Source organism: Stenella coeruleoalba (genome assembly GCF_951394435.1).
Source record: "Stenella coeruleoalba genome assembly, chromosome: 17".
In the NCBI taxonomy this organism is placed as follows: Eukaryota; Metazoa; Chordata; class Mammalia; order Artiodactyla; family Delphinidae; genus Stenella; species Stenella coeruleoalba.
In genome coordinates, this window is record NC_137163.1 from 11,782,182 (window position 1) to 11,801,695 (window position 19,514).

The 19,514-nt window shown below is 52.8% G+C and overlaps 1 long non-coding RNA gene across 10 annotated transcripts in view; it reads right to left on the reverse strand.

The window, feature by feature from the left end:
- Positions 1 to 19,514, reverse strand: part of LOC307176410 — a 397,378-nt gene that overhangs the window by 324,396 nt on the left and 53,468 nt on the right. For all 10 annotated transcript variants that reach the window (XR_013824735.1, XR_013824736.1, XR_013824737.1 and 7 more), the window contains exon 2: positions 2,047 to 2,390. This is a non-coding gene — a long non-coding RNA (uncharacterized lncRNA). The remainder of the gene's footprint in view (positions 1 to 2,046; positions 2,391 to 19,514) is intronic.

Sequence of the window (19,514 nt, forward strand, 5' to 3'; positions counted from 1 at the left end):
AACCTCCCAACCCTCCAAGGACCCCCAGACCCTCAAGAGCCCGCCCCAGAGGACTCCTCTCCCTGTCCTGCTTGGCCGTGGACAGCAGCGAGCAGAGCAACTGTCACCAATTCCTCCCAGCAGACCGTGGACCCCTGGGGGCTGTACTGTGACCCCAACCACACCTGGTCCTGCCACCCAGCATGGGGCCTGCTTCCTCCATACAGGGAGCACAGAGTTCTTACTGAAAGCCTGTCTCTCCCAGGTGACAAAGAGGAACCCCAACCTAAGGACCCCAGGAGCATTCCACAGCAGGCAGTGCTACACACACACACACCACACACACACGCACCACACACAACACACACACACCACACACAACACACACACCACACACACCACAAACACACACACATACAAACACACCTCACACACCACACAAACCTCACACACCACACGCACACCACACACACAACACCCTTCTCAGCCTCCTGCTCTGCCTTCTCTTGGATGAATAACCTTGGGCAAGTTACATGGCCGCTCAACGCTCTCAGCTGTAAAATGGGCACACTGCTGTCCGCCGGGGGAACTGCTGGGCTGACCAAGTTACACAGATGCTCAAAAAGCGTGTCTCCCTCTAGTCTGTCCTCTTCACAGCCGCCGAAAGAGATCACCACCTGATTTCTGTGGATCACCACCTGACCTGATCAACTACGATGCAGTAAATAAGAGGCCTGCTGTGTGTTTAGGCTGTGAACAAGGCACACAGGTCTCCTGACCTCAGCTTACCTTCTAGGGTGGGAGAAAGAGAGGAAATCAAATACCTTGCCTAAGTGGTTATAATATCACGACGCATGGCGGAGCTGTGGACCAGGACAGCGGGGAATAGCCAGAGGGCCACTACTTCCACGAGGAGGTCAGGGAAAGCCGTGCTCACAAGCGCCGTCGGGCCTGAGCAGAACCGGAGAGAACGCAACCAAAATCGAACCCCAGGCACCGCCCCTCGTGCCGTCCTGGCAGCCAAGTGCCAGGTGGTCCCAGGTGGCCTGAGCGCACGGGGCACTGGCTGTCGGAGCCGCCACTCTCCTGTGGGCAGCACAACGCTAAGGCAACATCCCTCAGAGCCACCAACCTCACGGCTGCCCGGTCAGGACAGCTTGTCAACTGCAGAACTGCCGCAGTCCTCCGTCGCCGAGCCCAAGTCCGGCCACTCGCGGACAGGAGGTCCCTTTCCCTTGCCTGCTGCCGGCCGGCTGCTCGGCCTTCCCGTGGGCTCTGGGGACGGGGACCTTTGATCAACTGTCCACGCCAACCAGCAGTTCCCAGTTCAAAGGCCAGCACGGCCCACCTGGCTCTGCTCAGAAAGACTTCCAAGGCCCAAGCAACACCCCTCCTTCCTGGAAGCCTTCCCCCAGGCAGCCGTGAGTGACCTTGCCTACCACGTGCTGAGCATCTGCTGTGCGCCAGACACGACACTGGGTGTCGGCACGTGCACAACTATTTTGGGACCAACACCAACCCTATGAAGGACGACGATGAGTCACCCCCACTGAGTAGAGAAGGGCAAGCAATCCAGGAGTCCCTTGTCCCGAGTCACTCCACAGACACGATTCACAGATTCCAACCCAGGCCTGTCTGGCTCCACAGGAACCCAGCGGTGCCTGCAGTGTCTTAACTCGCCAACGATCATGTCCTCATTCACCCTTTCTGCAGCAGGAGACGTGCCAGGCACTATACAGTGTCTTGGAGACACAGAGCCACACAGAAGAGGCCCCGGCCTTCAAGGCACGTATGATCTGGTAGATGAGGACAGACACACGAACCGGGCAAATCAGTAGAGGGTGACAGGCACGATGACAACATCAGTGACGGCTCCTTGGAGGCAACTTTCCATTTCCATCTGTCCCACACACACACCCACCACGATGCCAGACACACAGAGCGAGCTCGTTAAATGCCAGCCCCTTCTGAGAGGCGGCCACGTGGTGGTGACCTCGCACCTGAAGCCCAGGTGGGTGCTGGACAGAACACGCGGGAGATACGTGAACAAGGAGAAGGTGGCCTTACGTTTCATAGGGAGCCCCCACGGGAGCTGGCAGAGCCCCAGCCGAACATTCCTGTCGGCAGCAAAGGCAGGAAGCTTCAGTCCTCCGTCCACCAGGGGCATCCGGGCTGCAGGAATCCGCGAGGCACTCAGCCAGGGCCTTCCCAAAACCACCTTTAGCATCCAGAAATGGGGCGGTGTGTGTCATTGGAGAGAGGGCTTCCACCAGCGTTATTCCTCAGGCGGCCAAGAATCACTGTACATCCACGCGGCTCTGAAAAGCCTTCAGGGAAGCTCCACGCAGCTGACAGGCGCGGCCACCACGAGGGACCATCTTTTTAATTCCGTTCTGGTCAAAAGATCAAGCCTGGGGATGGGAAGGAGAAAAATCGACCTTGTTACAATCACGGACCCAGAGCAGCAGTTACTCTTCCTTCCTTATGTTTGACCTAAGACGTTGAGAGGGGAATCACTAAAAATAAGGCCCTGCAGCTCTGACACTAAAATAGAGGTGAGGCCAGAGACCGAGGGGGAGTGTCCTACAGGCACCAGAGCCCTCTCACCAAGGGAACTTTCCTCCTTAGGAACTATCCAAGTAGGGCAAAGGGGCTGAGGTACGCCCGTTATAAAGAGGAGGACAGAAAGTTCCGGAAAGGTTAGGTGGCTGGCTTAGGGAGTGACCGGCACAGCCAGGCCTGGCACCCTGCCCTGGGCTCCCCTGCAGGGCCCAGAGGTCCCAGCTGAGGGGGTTTGGGGTCAGCTGGTAGGAAGTAGTTCTCTGTTTTCTTTTTAAAGATAACCGCAAAGCCTTGGCGTCCTTCCAGGCCTTGTCCTGTGCTATGAACGTCTTCAGGGGCAGGGCCTGGGGCCTGTTCCTTTTTTATTCATTCCTTCAGCAACTGCTGAGCGCCTACCAGGTACTCAGTACTGTTATAGCTATATGGGGAGACCTTGGTCTCCTAACCCGGAGTACTTAACTTACTCTAAAGATAACTGAAAAACAAACAGATGTAGGAGGGAGGGAGACGCAAGAGGGAAGAGATATGGGAACATATGTATATGTATAACTGATTCACTTTGTTATAAAGCAGAAACTAACACACCATTGTAAAGCAATTATACCCCAATAAAGATGTTTAAAAAAAAAAAAAAACAGATGGATCCACAATGCTTAGGGCTTGGGGTTCAACAGCCACCTACCCACCCATGATAACAATACCTGCCCTTACGGAACAGCAGTTACCCTGCTAAAAGCTCTGGCCCCCATCTGATACAATCCCCAGCCACCCTGAGACTCCTGCCCTTATTTTCCAGATGAGGAAAGATAGCCATAGACAACTAGGAAGAGTAGAGCCCGAATCTGAGCCCAACCTGTCTCCTGAGTCTGCGCCCTGATCCGGGATGCCTACCCGAAGGGCCGTGGCTAAAACTTAGTTCCGGACGTTCCCCCTGCATAGAATCCTCATTTAATCCTCACCACAACCCTACGCGTTATAGAACATTCTCATCTGACTTCAGAGATGAGAAAGCTGAGGCCCAGACAGCTTAAGCCACTCGCCCAAGGTCACACAGCTAGAAAAACCACAGAACAGGGATTTGAAATCAGGCAACCTGGCTCCAAAGCCCATGAGCTTGACCATTACGCCAACTGTCATCAACAGCAACCACTGCTGCAATTACACATTTTCCAATACTTAGTGGTAAAAGACAGCACAATTCATGAGCCTACAGTTCTGGAGGCCAGAAGTCCAACACAGGTCCCACTAAGCTCAAATCAAGGTGTCGGCAGGCTGTGTTCCTTTCTGAAGGTTCTAAGAAGAATCCGCTTCCTTGTCTTTTCCAGCTTCTAGAGGCTGCCCACATTCCTCGGCTAGTGGCCCTTCCCTCCATCTTCCTCTATCACAGCACCTCTCAGCCCGTTTCCATCATCTCATCTCCTCTAACTCTTCTGCCCCCCTCTTCCACTTTTAAGGTCCCATGAGATTACACTGGACCCACCCAGATGATCCAAGATAATCTAGCTCAAGGTCCTGAACCTTAATCTTATCTGCAAAGTCCCTTGTGACAAGTAAGGTACCACATTCACAGGTTCTGGGGATTAGGACATGGGCATCTTGGGGGGTCATTATTCCATCTATCGTTGCAGCCACGCCAAAGGGCATCCATCCTCTGTGTTACTCATTCTTCAGCGACCAGAGGTCAAAGAGTGAGTCCCCTTGCTCCATTTAAACCGACTGACACAGCTTTTAGACCCAAGAGAAAGATGGGTTCAAAAGGAAGCTTAAATGTCGAGACAAAAGTACAGGAGAGTGGCTGAAACGTTAGAGTTGGAAGTCACGCTACCAAATTTACTAGCTATGTTACTCTGGGGAAATATTCTTCACCCTTGGTTTCCTCATCTGTAAAATGGGAGTAAATCACATCTACCCACTTCTTGGCAGTGCTGTGAGGCTGACATGAAATAAGCAACATAAAGCACTCGGCACGTTGCTGGGCACACACTCAGGGCTCAGGGTCAGCCCTTACTTCACACATCAAATGGAGGCGGCCTCCCACCCGTCGAGGGCGGTCTGTCCCAGGACCCCTCACAACCGCCCCTCTTTCTTCCTCGGCTCCGGCCCAGGAGCAGCACCGCACCAGAAAGTTAGGACCGGAGTCGGGTCGGCTGAGAGGGGCTGCTTACGGCAGGAGGGGGGCAGGGATTTACGGCACCAGCCCCGGTTAATGGCAGGGGAGGGAAGGGGGCACATAGTCTGTTAAATGTTTACTGAGGCCCACAGGCAAATATGAAGCCCAGTTTGTTTTGCTGGCGTTGGGTACATTAAAGCTCTGTCACCTGGGGAAGAGTTATTCCATGGTCTGTTGGGTATTACTGCAGCAAAGCGGTGGTCCCTGACCAGGGGCAGGGGCAGTGCCGACGTTCTCGCACGAAGGCAGCTCTGCCACGGACTCCACCTGCAAGAACTTAGGATGCAGGGCGCTGCACACCACGGCTTCTAGGACCATCAAACAGCAACCCTTCTCCCTCAGGGAGCAGTTCTGTTTCCTCTGCTAGGTGACTCCTTTTGGGTCATTTGCTCTTCCTGTAATGGATTAGCCAAAATAAAAAAAGCCAGGCAATACCCAGGACTGGCTTGGCTGGGGAAGTGGAATTTTCACACAAGCCGGTGCACAGACATTCTGAAGAAAGAAAGACAAACAACCACTTTGGGAAGCTGTTTTGCATTATCCACCAGAGCTGAATATATGCTTTACATATTCCACGCTTAGGTATAAACTCACAGAAATGTGTACCGATGTTCGCCAAAAGAGATGCTGTCGGATGTTCACGGCAGCGCTACTCATGACAGCCACACGCTGGAAACGACTCAAACGCCTCCCAGCAGGAGATTGGATACTACACACACACACACACACACACACACACACACACACAGGAATATTACAGAGCAACGAGAATGATCTACAACTGCACGTAGCATGTGAATATATCTCACAAATGTAATTTTGAGTGAAAGAAGCCAGACACAAGGGAATGCATTGTGATGTCATTTATATTAAAAACATAAACATGTCAACCTAGTCTATGGACAAGGTTATCTGAGTGAGGGGGGGAAGGGACAGTCAGTGACGGGAAGGGGTCAGGAAGGGGCTTCTCACACGCTGGTAGTGTTCTATCCATCCCGGTGGCGGCTACACTGGATGTCTTATCAAGCTGTTTTATATGCTTCTGATATGTGTGCTTTTTTATGCATGTAACCTCAATAAAAAGTTAAGTAACATTTTTTTTTTTTAATGTCTCCCGTGCAAGTACGTTTGCTGGAATACTGAAGACGTGGCAACACCCGCTCAGGCCTGGGAATGGCCCCTTCTAGGTCTCTCTGCCTTGTATTTTCATGCCCTGCTGCCTTACAGCTGACCCTGCCCCGGGGAGGGTGATCAGGGAAACACTTCACAAATAAGCTCGCTCTGGCCTAGTGATACGGAATTTGACATGGAATTGCCCCACAAGAAAATACAGCCCCTGGCCCGATTCTCTTGGTTGAGTCTTTCCCCTCTTAGCCTTTGCCTCTGTCAGGCCCAAATACGTCACTTCGTTCTTGACCGTCCCTACCAGGTATTTCCAACAGCTGACCGCTGCCCGGTAGTGAACATGCTGAAGAAGAACGAGAAACAGCCTGCCTCTATTTCCTACCCAACACCAAGAGCATCCTTCTAAAATACCAGCTTCCCCTAAAGACGGGATGCACAGAGAGTGCTCTGGGAATAGGAAGGCTTAAGGGACCCTGGGTTGGCAGAGACCGGAATGCACAAAGCCAGGTCACGCAGCCCCCGGCGCCGACACTGGGAGAGAAACACAGTCTCTCTGACTGTGATGGTGGGAGCCGGAGAGCGTGTCTCCTAGTGGGTGCCTGGCTGGCCTCCAAGCCCTCCCTCTGCTTCTGGGTCTCCTGGACTCCGGGTGTATGTTTTCCCTCTCTTGCAGCAGTGATCAGTCGGAGTGCTCCTTTTAGGAGGAGCAAGAGTCAGCAGATGCTGCCCGCGCCACCTCTGAAAGCTGCCGGGGCGGGGAGGGGGGCCAGCTGTGGGGAGGAGGGACCGGTTCCCCAAGGGGAGGATCCAGTCGGTAAAGCTCGCACCGTCTTAGCTGGCCTCGCTCTCTCTCAAGTACGCGAGACTCCATCAACACGGATGCTACCAAGCAGGTGTCTGCTTTATCTTTTTCTGAGGAAGGGAGTGGCGGCAACTTCTCCAGCCGTGTCCGTATTATTTCTCAGTGATACCCCGAGAGCTGGGGCCTGCCTAACCTGGGGAGATAAATCAAGCAGATTTGTTCCCAGGGAAAGCGGCAGCTGTCCGACTGCTGACTGACTCTATTTTTGCTTCGTTTCAGTTTCTCCCCAGTGTGTGCTGGGATGATACGGATCAGCTGCCTTGGAATTTCCAAGCCTTCCAGCCCATGCTCCCCGACTCGCCCCCATCCCACTCGCCCAATTCCTCATTCAGGGATGGGGGCTCGGGGGCCAGATAAACCCGGGTGGGAATCGCAATAGGGTCAGTCGCTCGCTGGCCACGGGCACAGCCCTTAGGCTCTTTGGAAGTGTTTCCTCACCTGTTGAATGAAAACGAGGAACCGAAACGCATGTCCCCTGGGGTTCGTATGTGGAGGAGACTGTATACAAAATGCTCAGGGCCCAGACCTGCCCACGGGGGCTCCTGACTCAGCAGAAAGTCAGCATCACCTCAACCGTCCTGATCAGCCGGTACTGTTGCTTGGGAGATGCAGACTGAGCCCCGCCCCACTCACCAAAGTCAGCAACGGACTGAAGTTCCTCTGCACTGAACCATCTAAGGCCAGGTACCTCCACCTCCACCTCCACCGATTAGAGCCGTTCTTCAAAAATTCTGACATTCGGGTCCAGCCAGGCTCCCGGAGACCTGCAGAGCCCTTGAGAACTCAGCAGAGGTTCAATAAATGTTGGCTGGAATAGTTAAGTGACTAATCATAACTGCACATCGAATGCTCACAATGTCCGGCATGGTGCTAGGAGCTGGAAATCACATCGGCCAAGAAAGACAGGATCCCTGCCTTCAGGGAGCTCTCAGGCTATACCAAGAGATCCAGAGATACGAACGGGCAGATGGTGCATGGCCGCAATCGGATATGCTGGTGATGGCCGGGCACCCGTGGCAGGGTAGTGGGTGCTCGGCAGAGGAGAAGAGGCTGCTGGACCACACTGAATGTGAGAGGCCCCAGCATGTCAGAGCACAAGAAACCTTGCAAGTAATCCGGTTCCTCACTGAACAGCTGAGAAACAAGGCCCAGAGAGGTAAAGTGACTTGCCCAGGGTGGCCTAGCTAAGACCTGCACGATGCAGAAGAAGCAAATCTTGAGCGAAAAAGGGTGGGCTGGGCACACGATGCCTGGGACAGGCACTGCTCCTGAAGCCAGCGTGACCAGAGGCCTGGCAGAGCAGGGCCATACCACCTGCAAGCTCGCTCCAAGAGCACTGGTTGTCTTACGCTGTGTGACCTCAACAATGCTGTGAGGTAGTAAACTCGCTTTCCAAAGGGGACACGGGCACACAGCAAGCTGTACGCCCAAAGCCATGCGGGAGTCGGAGACCCTGAGACAGGAGCCCCGGCGCTCTGCCTCCACAGCCTTTTTGCCTAACCACTAGGCTCTCCTGCCTTAGAAGGGGGATATGGAGGGAAAGACCGGGGGCAGGGTGACAGGATAAGAAGGTTCTGGAAGATAGAGTTGGAGAGGGCTCTTGGGAGTTTGGTCGCTAGAAAATGCAACGAACAGAGACTCCCGAGGCATCAGTATCCACCGCCAGGAACTGACCAGAACGCCCCGACCCAGTGACCTGTCAGTGGGTCCCGGGCTTTGCTCTTTCCCCGAGGTAAGTGTCTCCTGTTGCCCACAACATGCTGCTCCAGAAGGTTCCTCGTCAGAGTGGGACGTTTGCCCATCACATCATTCCCACCAGGCTCAGGGATGACAGGGTGGGAGTGCAGCAGTGGGTCTCCCCAAAATAACTGACCCCTGACTGCTTCTCCCCACCTGCAGGTGAGAAGCCAAATGGTCCTGGAGAAACCTGGGAGCAGCGCCCACCCAGGTAGAACGTGATGACACCTCACTGGTCATAGACTGTCCTACAGACACACCTGTTTTGGGGGTACAGCTGTCTTGATTACAGATCCCTGGGATTACTTCACAAGAGCTTTCTTTTTCATTAACTAGACCAGACCAGAGAGAAATAGCACCAGCAATTGTAAGAGAGACAAAGAGGCAGGCAGACAGACGGATGGATGGAAAGACAGACAGCAGGGTGGGCGGGAGGGAAGCCGTGCCCAGCAATGACCAGCGTTTTACAGACAGACCAGGGTGAGAATTCTAGCTCCAGTGCTTACCAAGCAGCTGTGGAACCTTGAACTTCAGTTCTCTGAATCTACTTGCCTCCCTGCAAAATAGGTCCTGCCTTGCACAATTAGGCGGGAAATTAGAATTAACCTATCCAAGCCCTTACACATAATAGGTCCTCAATAAAAGAAAACCTTCCATTTAATCAGCTCACCTCCATGATGCTTTACACCCTGAAGGTGATTAAGACACTGAAATGAACTGAGAAAGCCATGAACACTTTCCTTCTACAAATGACAAGCCTTCAAAGTCTTTTTTTTTTTTTTTAAGTTCCTTCTGTTTGCTTTTGCTCATAAAGAACCACAGGGAAAGGTCAGCAAAGACCCAACTGTCAGTCAAATCCGAGGAAGAAAGGGGACAAAGGGCCACGGAACTGAGCCACCCAACAGGGACTAAAGAGACAGTTCTTCACAGGACAGCAGAACTCACCCTTGAAGACTCCAAAGAGAGAAGCTCTAGGATGCATTATATTCTCCAAGAAAGTAACTCTGAAGGAGAGTCAAGATTTCACACCCTGCCTGCAAAGAGCTTCTCATTAAAGCAACGCGGCTACAGGAAATAAAGAGTCCACTGAAGGACTGAGCCCACAAACTGCAGTGGACGTGCTCCAGGACCTCAGGGAGCCCTGCACGGGATTGGAGCTGTTTTCATGGACGGATCATGGGCAGCCTGAGAGGTGTACAAGTTGAGTAGAAGGGAAAAGGGGCTCAGGGTAGTGGGAGCGGTAGAAGGAGGAAGACGAGAAACAGCGTTTATTAGTCGCCAGTCACAGAAGAGGCCCTTTTTAATTCCATTTAATCCCCATTAATGCTCACAACCGCAGAGACAGGTCTCAAATCCCCGAATTACAGAAATGTCAGCAGGGAGAGGGAAGGCATCTTGCCCCACGTTGCACAGCTCTCAAGGGGTGGAACTGAACTCGGAACCATCAGCCTACAAGCCTCCTCAGATCCACCATGACACCAAACCCTGGCCTTGCTTTAGGATTTGGGTCACGTTCCCAGCACCCTGAGCTCCCGGGCTCTCGGGGGCTGGGGACTGACTTCCTCTGCTTGAGCTCTTTCCTCAAAGCAGACCTTTCCACCCGGCAACCCTGCTGCACCTTCCCTCCCCAACCCGTCTCACGGCTCCATACATCCCATAATCATCACCTTTATTCCAACTCCTCTTATTACCTGGATTAGCTGGGCTTCCGGGGAGGTCACGACTGTGACTTTGGAATGCATTTCTGACTTTCACGGAAAAGGTCTTTCCTTCAAGTCACATGGGCACATTTCACTAAGTAAACTCGAGGGGCGAGCTGCCTGCCCACAGGACACTGGGTAAATCCAAAGTGGCAATGGTGGGACAGGAGGCAGAGATGACAGAACAAAAATCCAACAGACTGGGTGTGAGGTTCGGGAAGTGATCACCGCTGTGCTGTCACCCCAGCGCTCCACGGAAGAAGGGAGTCGTTTAAAACATCCAGCGACTGACGAAGGAAGCGGAGCGGCTTGCACGTGCCTCTCCTTCCCCTGCACCAAAGGCAAGCCCCTCTTCCACCCCATCCCGTCGGCATCTGGGGTCAGGAGACAGAAAGTACACGGGCAACAGGAACATTATCGAGGGAAAGAAAGGAGACAGAGGGAAGGAAGGTAGAAAAGGAGGAAAAGAAAATTTTAAAATAAGCAGCAGAAATCCAAACGCATTAAAAACATATCAGAATCGTAGTCCAAATAAAAACACTGACTTGGGGAACTTAAGTCTCCAGAGCTCCGTGGGAACTGAGTGGCATGGCATCACAGCATCCGTGGCAAGTCAAGTTCAACATCGCACACACGCACACACGCACACGCATATATACACACACACGCACACGCACTGCTGTGTGGGGGGTGTGCGTGGATCACTCCATATTTACCAAGTGCCCTCACAGTGTGAGTTGCAGTACTAGGCTCCCAAAAGGTTTCTCTGGGCCAGTGGGTCTCACACCTGAGTGTGCCTAAGAACCACCTAGGGGCTTGTCACAATACAGACCCCCCCAAGGTCCACCCACAGCAATTCTGACCAGTAGGCCTGGGGAGGGGTCTACTCTGTAGGTCCCTCAGGTGACAGACATGCAGGGTGATAGTGATGTGGGGCGACATGGATGCAGGATTATACAGTGATGCAGGGTGATACGTGATACAGGGCGATAGTGATACAGGGTGATGTAGTGATGCAGGGATGCCGCAGGGCTCACTGGAGAAGCTCTCTTCCTGGGGGGCTAACTGCTCTCTCTTCAGTGTGAGGCATTTGAGATAAAGTGAGGCTGTGAGTGGTTGTTGCTGGGAGGGAGGGAGGGGGTTACCCTTACCGAGCACCCTTCTGGGCCAGCCACGAGCTGGGCTCCTGGGGCTCAGGGTCTCGCTTTGTGCCCACCCACCCCTCCGAAGCAGTTACTGGTGCATCTTACAGATGAACAGCTAAGGCTCACCAGGGTGGCTTGTCCAAGGTCACCTAACTAGGAAGTAGCAGAACTGGAAACTTCCTTTCGTCTCTGAGGAGGGAAAAGATAAAAAGGAAAAGGATACACTCTAAATCCTGAAAACGTGGAGTGGTTTAGAGGAGAGGAAGGAACTGGAAGAGGAAAAAGGAAAAGGAGAATAGATGCCTGAGCACTTATTCCTCACGACGCCTGGCTGGAGCGCTTCTAATCCTTTAGGCGGGCTCCAGGGAGCATGCAGCCCCAGCAGACCCCCTGGACCCCACAAACCATAGCAACGGGAGGAGAAACAGATCTCAGATGGTTCAGGAGGGGACGCTGTGCAACCAAAATACTCTGATTTCTCCCCCAGTCACCACAGAAAACTCAGTACAGCTCACAACACATCTCATCACTTGCTGCTTCCTCTTACAAACACACAGGCACCCAAAGGGTCACGTCAAAAGAAACCCGCACGTGGAGCGCCCAGCGGCACCACGGCATAAGCTGTGAGAAGGACGAGGACCTTCCTTTGAGGGTGAACAGGATCATGGGACACATCTCATCATTTTGCTTCTCGGTCTCAAACCTGCAGGATGACAGTCAACTGCTTCACAGTCAGGCTGAAGGTAATGCCCACGGCTAACATTTACCAATTGTCTTCAAGGCAGCACACACCTCAAATTGGTGTATTGAAAAAAAACCGCAGAATCTATAACACAGGTGGTAATAAACTGAGCTGGGATTGAGGTCCCGGGGTCCCAGCTCTTAAAGTTTCAACTTTAGCCACAGACACCCCTGCAGTCTGAGCACACTGGACATGTCACTCACTGACTCTCCCCTGGGCCTCTGCTTCTGCTGTCTTTCCAACTGCTCAGCCTTCTTGGTGAACTTCTACTCATCCTGCAAAGCCCTTTCTCTCACTGTGCCTTCCCCAATCTTCTCATCATCCCCCTGTGCCTTACAGCTAAATCCACTGCTGCCCCTTCCCCAGCGCTCCCACCGCATAAAGGCAGACACCATATCAATTCAAATCCCAAGCCTGTCACCTCTGGCCCATTTGCTCCGGCTCCGGCACAGTGACCCAATATGCGGAATTGGCATATGCTCTAAAAGCACACAGGCCTTGTTCTCTCCACGGCCCTAGTCCCACACTGAGCTGCCATCATTTGTATCTGAGCTTTCTCCATCACAAAGCTGTGGGTAAGCAGCTTGAGGATAGCAACTATGTTATCCTTAAATTCCCCGTTTCCCAGAACCCAATCCTGCAGCTGCTTAGCAGCTAGTAGCTGCTCAATTAATGCTCATGCTGGATAGTCATCCACTGAGCATTTACTGCAAACCTACTGTGTCAGTCACTGTGCCTGGCCAGAATGATGGAGACTGTTTGTTTAACGGAGAGAAGGCAAAAAGATTCCAAAGGAAAAGTGAACGGTTCTGAATCACCGATTAACTGAAGGAGTGGAGCAGAGAGATTCTGGAAGGGAAATAGCCCCTTGGAGACTCAGCCTCTGGAATCACAACAGCCTACTTGCATCCTGTCTCCTTACTCACTGTGCACACCAGGAGGCTTATTTATTAGCATTTGGAAGCTTCACCTTCCTCCGCAGAAATTAACAGCTGCCCTTATAGGGCTTCATAGGGCTGCTGGGAGGATAAAATGAGATAATGCAGGCAAAGCGCACGGCAGGGCCCGCACACACAGAAGGTGCTCAGCACGTATTAGCCATTATTACCAGCTCCAGCAGCTCAGTAACTGAAAGGCAGCCAATGGTTTCTCAGCAGACAAGAACACACCTGAATGACAGACATCATTCTTCACACTTCCCGAAATTCAAAGGTATCTCCCTTCCGTTCATTTTCCAAATTAGCTAACGATGAGAAAGTGGTGTCCTTCAGGCAATTCAAGGCGCCAAGTACACACACATCATGCTTACTGAGGTGGGTGTCGTGGGCACCTTCGAGAGTCTGCAAAGAGGAGCGTGCATTGGGCCGGAACCTGCCCGGACTCCCTCCAAAACCCTCAGGGGGACACGCCTGGAGCCAGAGGCAGGCCCAGGTCTTGCAACACCACAGCCGCTCCCAGCTGGACGCCTGAGGCTCCACTGTCCTTGCCTAACCGGGGTGGGTGGGAGAGCAAAAGCCAAGCGAGAGGACAGGGCGGGGGAGGAGACGGCGGCCCCGTGCAACAGGTCAGAGAATGGATACTCTCACATGTCTGGATTCCTAGAAGATCAGAAGCAAGGGGCAGGGATGGGGACAAAGAACGCTTATTGAACCTACAAAGGACCAATGACAGCCCTGGACAGAATTTCATCAAACGTCTCCTGTAACTCTCACGAAGTACCTTGGAGATGGCAGGACTTTTCCCTCATGTGAGACCTTTAAGAAACTGAAACAGTCACGGCAGGATTCCAAGCCGGGGTTTTTCTGACTCCTTTCGTTAACGTTCTCTCCCAAACTACAGGGATGACATGACACGGGAAGGTCACTTCCTCCTTTTTACGTTTCTGTAAGTTTGTGGAGGCCATTTTTCAACAAGCATATATTAATTAGGAAAAGAATTCCAAGTGTTTTGCTCAGTTTTCTTTCTGAATCCGTATCTGGTGCTGGAATTTGCAGATATTCTTCTCGGGGTACCAGAACAGTTCTTGGCTGTAGGTCCAAAAGCACCAAAGAACTGTATCCTAATCATTTCTTTCCATGACCCACGCTGAGGGGCAGTCCCACCCTGTAACTGATCTGAGGGACTCCGCCTGGGGACAGATAAAGCCTGGGGTCCCTGGGTACCAGGAGTCGAGCACATCCAGCCCCCGGCAACAAGATTTACATCAGAGACGCCATCAGCTTCTGCGGTGTGAAGCAGCAGGTAGCTGGGCAGGGCTGATCTGAACCAAGCTGGCCCTGCCACCAACGCGCCGGACCTCACGAGCCAGGACTGGGAGGGGACAAGGGCACAGGCATGAGGGAGCGTGCGGGCTCTTCCCCAACTCTGGGAAAAGGCCGTGAACCCAAAATCACCTGAGACCACGTTTCCTAACCTGTGAGACAGGATTGCTGTGCGGATGGCAGAAGCTAAAATTCAACGCTTCCCCAAAACTCTTTCACCCCAGTGACCTGCATCACCAAACACAGGGGCGGCGAGACACTGGAGAATTCCCAGTGTAGGAGAATTCCTCTCTGCCCCTTAATGTTTATTTGATTACGAAAGTGTTGATACCCACTGCCCCTCTCCCATTTATCCTGAGGCTGCCATCCCCTGGGAGCACTCCTGGGTGTCCAATCAGCAGAAGGGCACTTATATACGCTAACACAGGCCACGATGCAGATGGGTGGTACCTGCTATGCAGCGTCAATTTCCAACGCCCTCTCTTCCCTCGTGGTGAGCGTGAAGAAGCCCCCATCTAGCAATAACCATTCCTCTTCACTGCATATTTCTGCTTTGCTCTCGCGAGTTTTTTTTTAAATTTATTTATGGCTGTGTTGGGTCTTTGTTGCTGCGCGCGGGCTTTCTCTAGTTGCGGTGAGCGGGGGCTACTCTTCGTTGCGGTGCGCGGGCTTCTCATTGCGGTGGCTTCTCTTGTTGCAGAGCACGGGCTCTAGGCGCGCGGGCCTTAGTTGCGGCACGCAAACTCAGTAGTTGTAGCTCGCAGGCTCTAGAGTGCAGGCTCAGTAGTTGTGGCGCACGGGCTCAGTTGCTCCGCGGCATGTGGGATCTTCCCGGACCAGGGCTTGAACCCGTGTCCCCTGCCTTGGCAGGCAGATTCTTCACCACTGCGCCACCAGAGAAGTCCCTCACTATCATTTTTTTCTCATGGAGGACATAGACAGGGCATGGCTACTCGACCCACCTACAAGATGATGTGGAAGACAGTCTAAGAGGAGAGAAACTGATCCAGCATTTTATCCTGTGGGCTTCCGGCCTTCCCCAGTCACCGGACAGAGGAGGAAGGGGACGAACAGGGGGGAGATAAGACTCCAGTGGTTACAGGGTTCATAGGGAACGCAGCACGCACAGTGACACTACTCCTCTCTTTGCAAACAATAGTAATAAATGCTAACATTCTCGGGGCACCAACAACTCACCAGGGCTCTACGAGCATCATCACGTTTAATCATCACCATGACCCAGGATGGGTTTGTACTTTACGAATAAGGTTACCGAGGTCCAAGGATGCTAAGCCACTTTCTCAAAATCCCATAGCTAGTACGTGGGAGAAGGCGGTTCCTTTAGCTAAAGAGGATATCTGTGTGGACAGCTCAAGAGCACCCGGAGCTGCGGCCAGGGAGCGCACAATGAAATCACCAGCTTCACCGCATGCTCCGCCTTTCCTTCATTCAGCAAACATTTACCAAACGCCTGTACCTAAGGGACAGAGTTCTGCCTGTCCTCCCGGCCGCCTTCTCCTCACCTTCTGCTTCAAGAAGGGAGGCTGGGGCTTCCCTGGTGGCGCAGTGGTTGAGAGTCCGCCTGCCGATGCAGGGGACGTGGGTTCATGCCCCAGTCCGGGAGGATCCCACATGCCGCGGAGCGGCTGGGCCCGGGAGCCATGGCCGCTGAGCCTGCGCGTCCGGAGCCTGTGCTCCGCAACGGGAGAGGCCACAACAGTGAGAGGCCCGCGTACCGAAAAAAAAAAAAAAAATTGACAAACGTTCTCAGACTTTCGGGTCATGGAGTTACAAGGAACGGTACTATAAAACCAGGTCCTCAAGCTCTCGGGGAAACCAGGAGGGAGGCTACCTTAACAGAAAACAGCTGCCATTGTCTCACATCGGCTTTGTTCCTCTGACTTTCAATGTTAGTCAAACGCTATAAAGCTTAATACCCAGTAATGAGACTTAAATAATTAATGCTTGATAGCATTAGCAACATCCTGTTATTTAATAATAAAGAATAATGTCAGCTTCAATGATTTACTAATGAGTGCTTAAATAATTAATTTTAAGATGTACTATGCAACCTGCAAGTTTGTTAACTCATTCACTGGACTTCCTCCCAAACCTGGCCCACAAGCCTCTGGTCACTCTCATCACTGCCGTCAACACTGTCCTAAGTTGCTTACAACTAAACTCCGTTCACCAGAAGCAGCTCCAGAGCAACAGCAGAGTATGCTCTGAAGACACTGCCTTGAGGCAGTGCCTATGGGAGGGTTTGGGGAAATTTTAAGCCATTCTTAAAGTCTAGTAAACTTTTCAAAAGGAAAGAGATACCACTAAAAAAATTAACATGTGAAGAGGAAGTAAAGCCAGGATGCACGAGTATATATGCAAGGACCATTTTTTTAAAAAGAAACTGATTCAAATTATGGGCAATTAATATAGTTAAATGAACTATGATACATCTATACCATGCCCCAAATTCTGGAAATACTGAGAGTCTTTATTTCTGGGTGGCAGAACTAACATTTTTAATTTTCTGCTTTTCAGAGAGAAGGTCACAGACCCAGAAGCAGTACTGCCTGGTCATTTCCAGGAAGCGACCCTGTGCCCTCGGCCCATCACCTAACCTCTGTGCCTTGCAGCACCGTCTCGCAGGGCTGCCACGGGATTAAATTAAATGAGTTAATATTTGCCAAGGGCTAGAACAGTTGCCTAGTGTATAAGAAGTGCTACATAATTCTCTGGCAAACAAAGAATTATTTTATAATAAGGAAAAACCATTATTTTACAAGTCAAGGAAAAATCTAGAGGTGGACGAGGACAGTATCACAGGAACCTCAATATAAGGCCATTGGGACTGCGTCATTGCTCTTTTCTTACAGCTTCCTTTCATAATGGTTTGCGGTGGACCTCCCACCCTCAGGGAAGGCATAGTTTAGATTCACCAGGAAGTAGCACAAGGTAATTTGATCCGGGGCGGGCGTAGATGACCTGGGACCTCTGGCACATTCACATCAAAGGAGATGCCCCAGGAGGGGTGACAGCTCAGACCACCTCCGTTTCATGCCTTAGGACTCCCCAGGCCCCTTTTCCACTCTCCCCAAGCACCCCAATCCCCCCAGCACATCTGCATAAAAAAATGAGACTGTAGAGCCTCAAGGGCAGGCCCCCGAGTTCATTTTTTACCTGGAGCCCAGGCCAGCCGAGAGGGCATTACCATCCCAATGGCCCGGCCTTCGCCAGAGAAGGAGAGGAGAGCGGGCTGGAAATGCAGGGAAGTAAGTGCTGGCTCAGCAAAGCCCTCCCAGCGGAGCGTCCTCCACAATCGCTCATTGTCATTCCGGCCAGGTGTCTGCATGCCGCTGGCCCGCCCCAGGATTCGGCGGCGGAGATGGGGGCGGTCCAGGCAGAGGAGCGGATCGGTCGGGTTTGCATATAAAAGAGCTGCCAGAAAGCAGTCTCAGCCCCGCGAGACCTGTCCTCCCCGCAGCTAAGATTCTGCCGCTTCACCTTCCCTGACAACTTGACCTTGGCTGAGGCCAAACAGGAGCCCGGGCGGCGTCCCCAGCCATTCCTCACGTTCTGGGTGACCCAGCCAGCTGCTCCGGGCAGCTCTGGAGCAGGACCCAGGAAGGCACCTGAGGCCAGCCGAGCCAGGCCCGGGGCAGAGAAAGAGCCACTCACTCCACTCGGGACAGCCTCACCCTTCAGGGGAGCAGCCCCACTCCACCCCAGTACCCGTCAGGCCCAGGTGATGACGACCCCGGCGCTGTCCTGGCTTGGCTTTAAAAAGGCGTTTAATGGCATCCTATACACTGAACCCACCCCTGACCACACACACACACACACACACACACACACACACACACACACACAGTATTAGTGAGAAACCCCTCACAGACACAATATGCCTTCTTCTTAAATGGCCTCACTGAGGCAAGGCTCAGGACCTGCATTCCAAGAGTGGGACCGCTGGGGGCCAGGGTCACCTCCATCCAGCCCCCACTGCTGCCTGAGCACCCATTCCTGTGGGTCAGGGCAGGAAAGCAGACAGGCAGCGGGGCTGCTGGCCACACACCCCGAACAGGCAGCTCAGCAGGGCCCCGGCAGGAAAGACTGAGAAGGTGCCAGGCCCTGAGCCTAGGCACAGCCAACCTGCTGGATGGACGGGCTCATCACCTGAGCCTAGTGTGCACCTGTCGAGCACTCCCGAGACGCTTTAAGAAATACTCTAACAGACCGATAATTAAAACTTAAAAGAGCAGGGCAGGACGGGGAGGGGTCCCTCCCAGCACCTAACGCACCAGTACTCCATTCTTCCCAAGCTGCTAGAGCCAAAGACTGGGCTGTCAGAGGGAGAGGTGATGGGCATTTGGCCTTTACACAAGCCCTTATCACCCGGATCTCAGCACACCTGCTTAGCCAAGCCTTCCCCGCCAGGTCACCAGGCAGGCCTCGGCGGACCCAGTCCCCGATGATCATGCCCAAATACAGGGTTGTCTGCCAGTGCCACACCCCAAAGGACATTCCCCTCTGATGGTCCCCAGCCCCCACCCCCCCAGGAAACAAAAGGTGGCCAAAAGTGCTTTCTCCATCACATTAGCTTCCCAGGGCTGTCGGAGCAAATCACCACAAGCTCCATGCCTTAAATGCAACACAAATGAACTAAATACAGTTCTGGAGGTGAGAAGTCCAAATGGGGGCTCACTGGGCTGTCAGCAGGGCGACATTCCTTTCTGGAGGCTCTGGGCGGGGGTGGGGGGAATCCCTGCCTGATGGTGTCTTCCCCCATCTTCAAAGCAGCAATGTTACTTCTCACATCACGTCACTCTGACCTCCTCCTTGCCTCCCTCCTCCACTTTTAAGGACCCTTGTGATGACACTGGACCCACAGCAAAATCCAGGATAATCTCCCTATATTAAGGTCAGCCTTCATTCCACCTACAATCTTAACACCTTTGGTCACATAACATGTAATATTCACAGAGATTCGGATGGGAACGTCTTCGGGGGGCAGGGGGTAATTATTGGATTATCCTCCCAACTACATCCATATCTATGTCAGGCCCCAGGCTGCTCTGTGCCTGAAAAGCCCCCAGAAAAGAAGCTCCACAAAAAGAAACCCCACAAATCGCTACCTACCCCCCACCATGGAAAAGCCAGGCCAGCCCTGATCCCAGCGGCTCTTCAACGGTTCCAACCACCGCCCATCCCGAGGGTCTACATCCAACCTGTGGTGC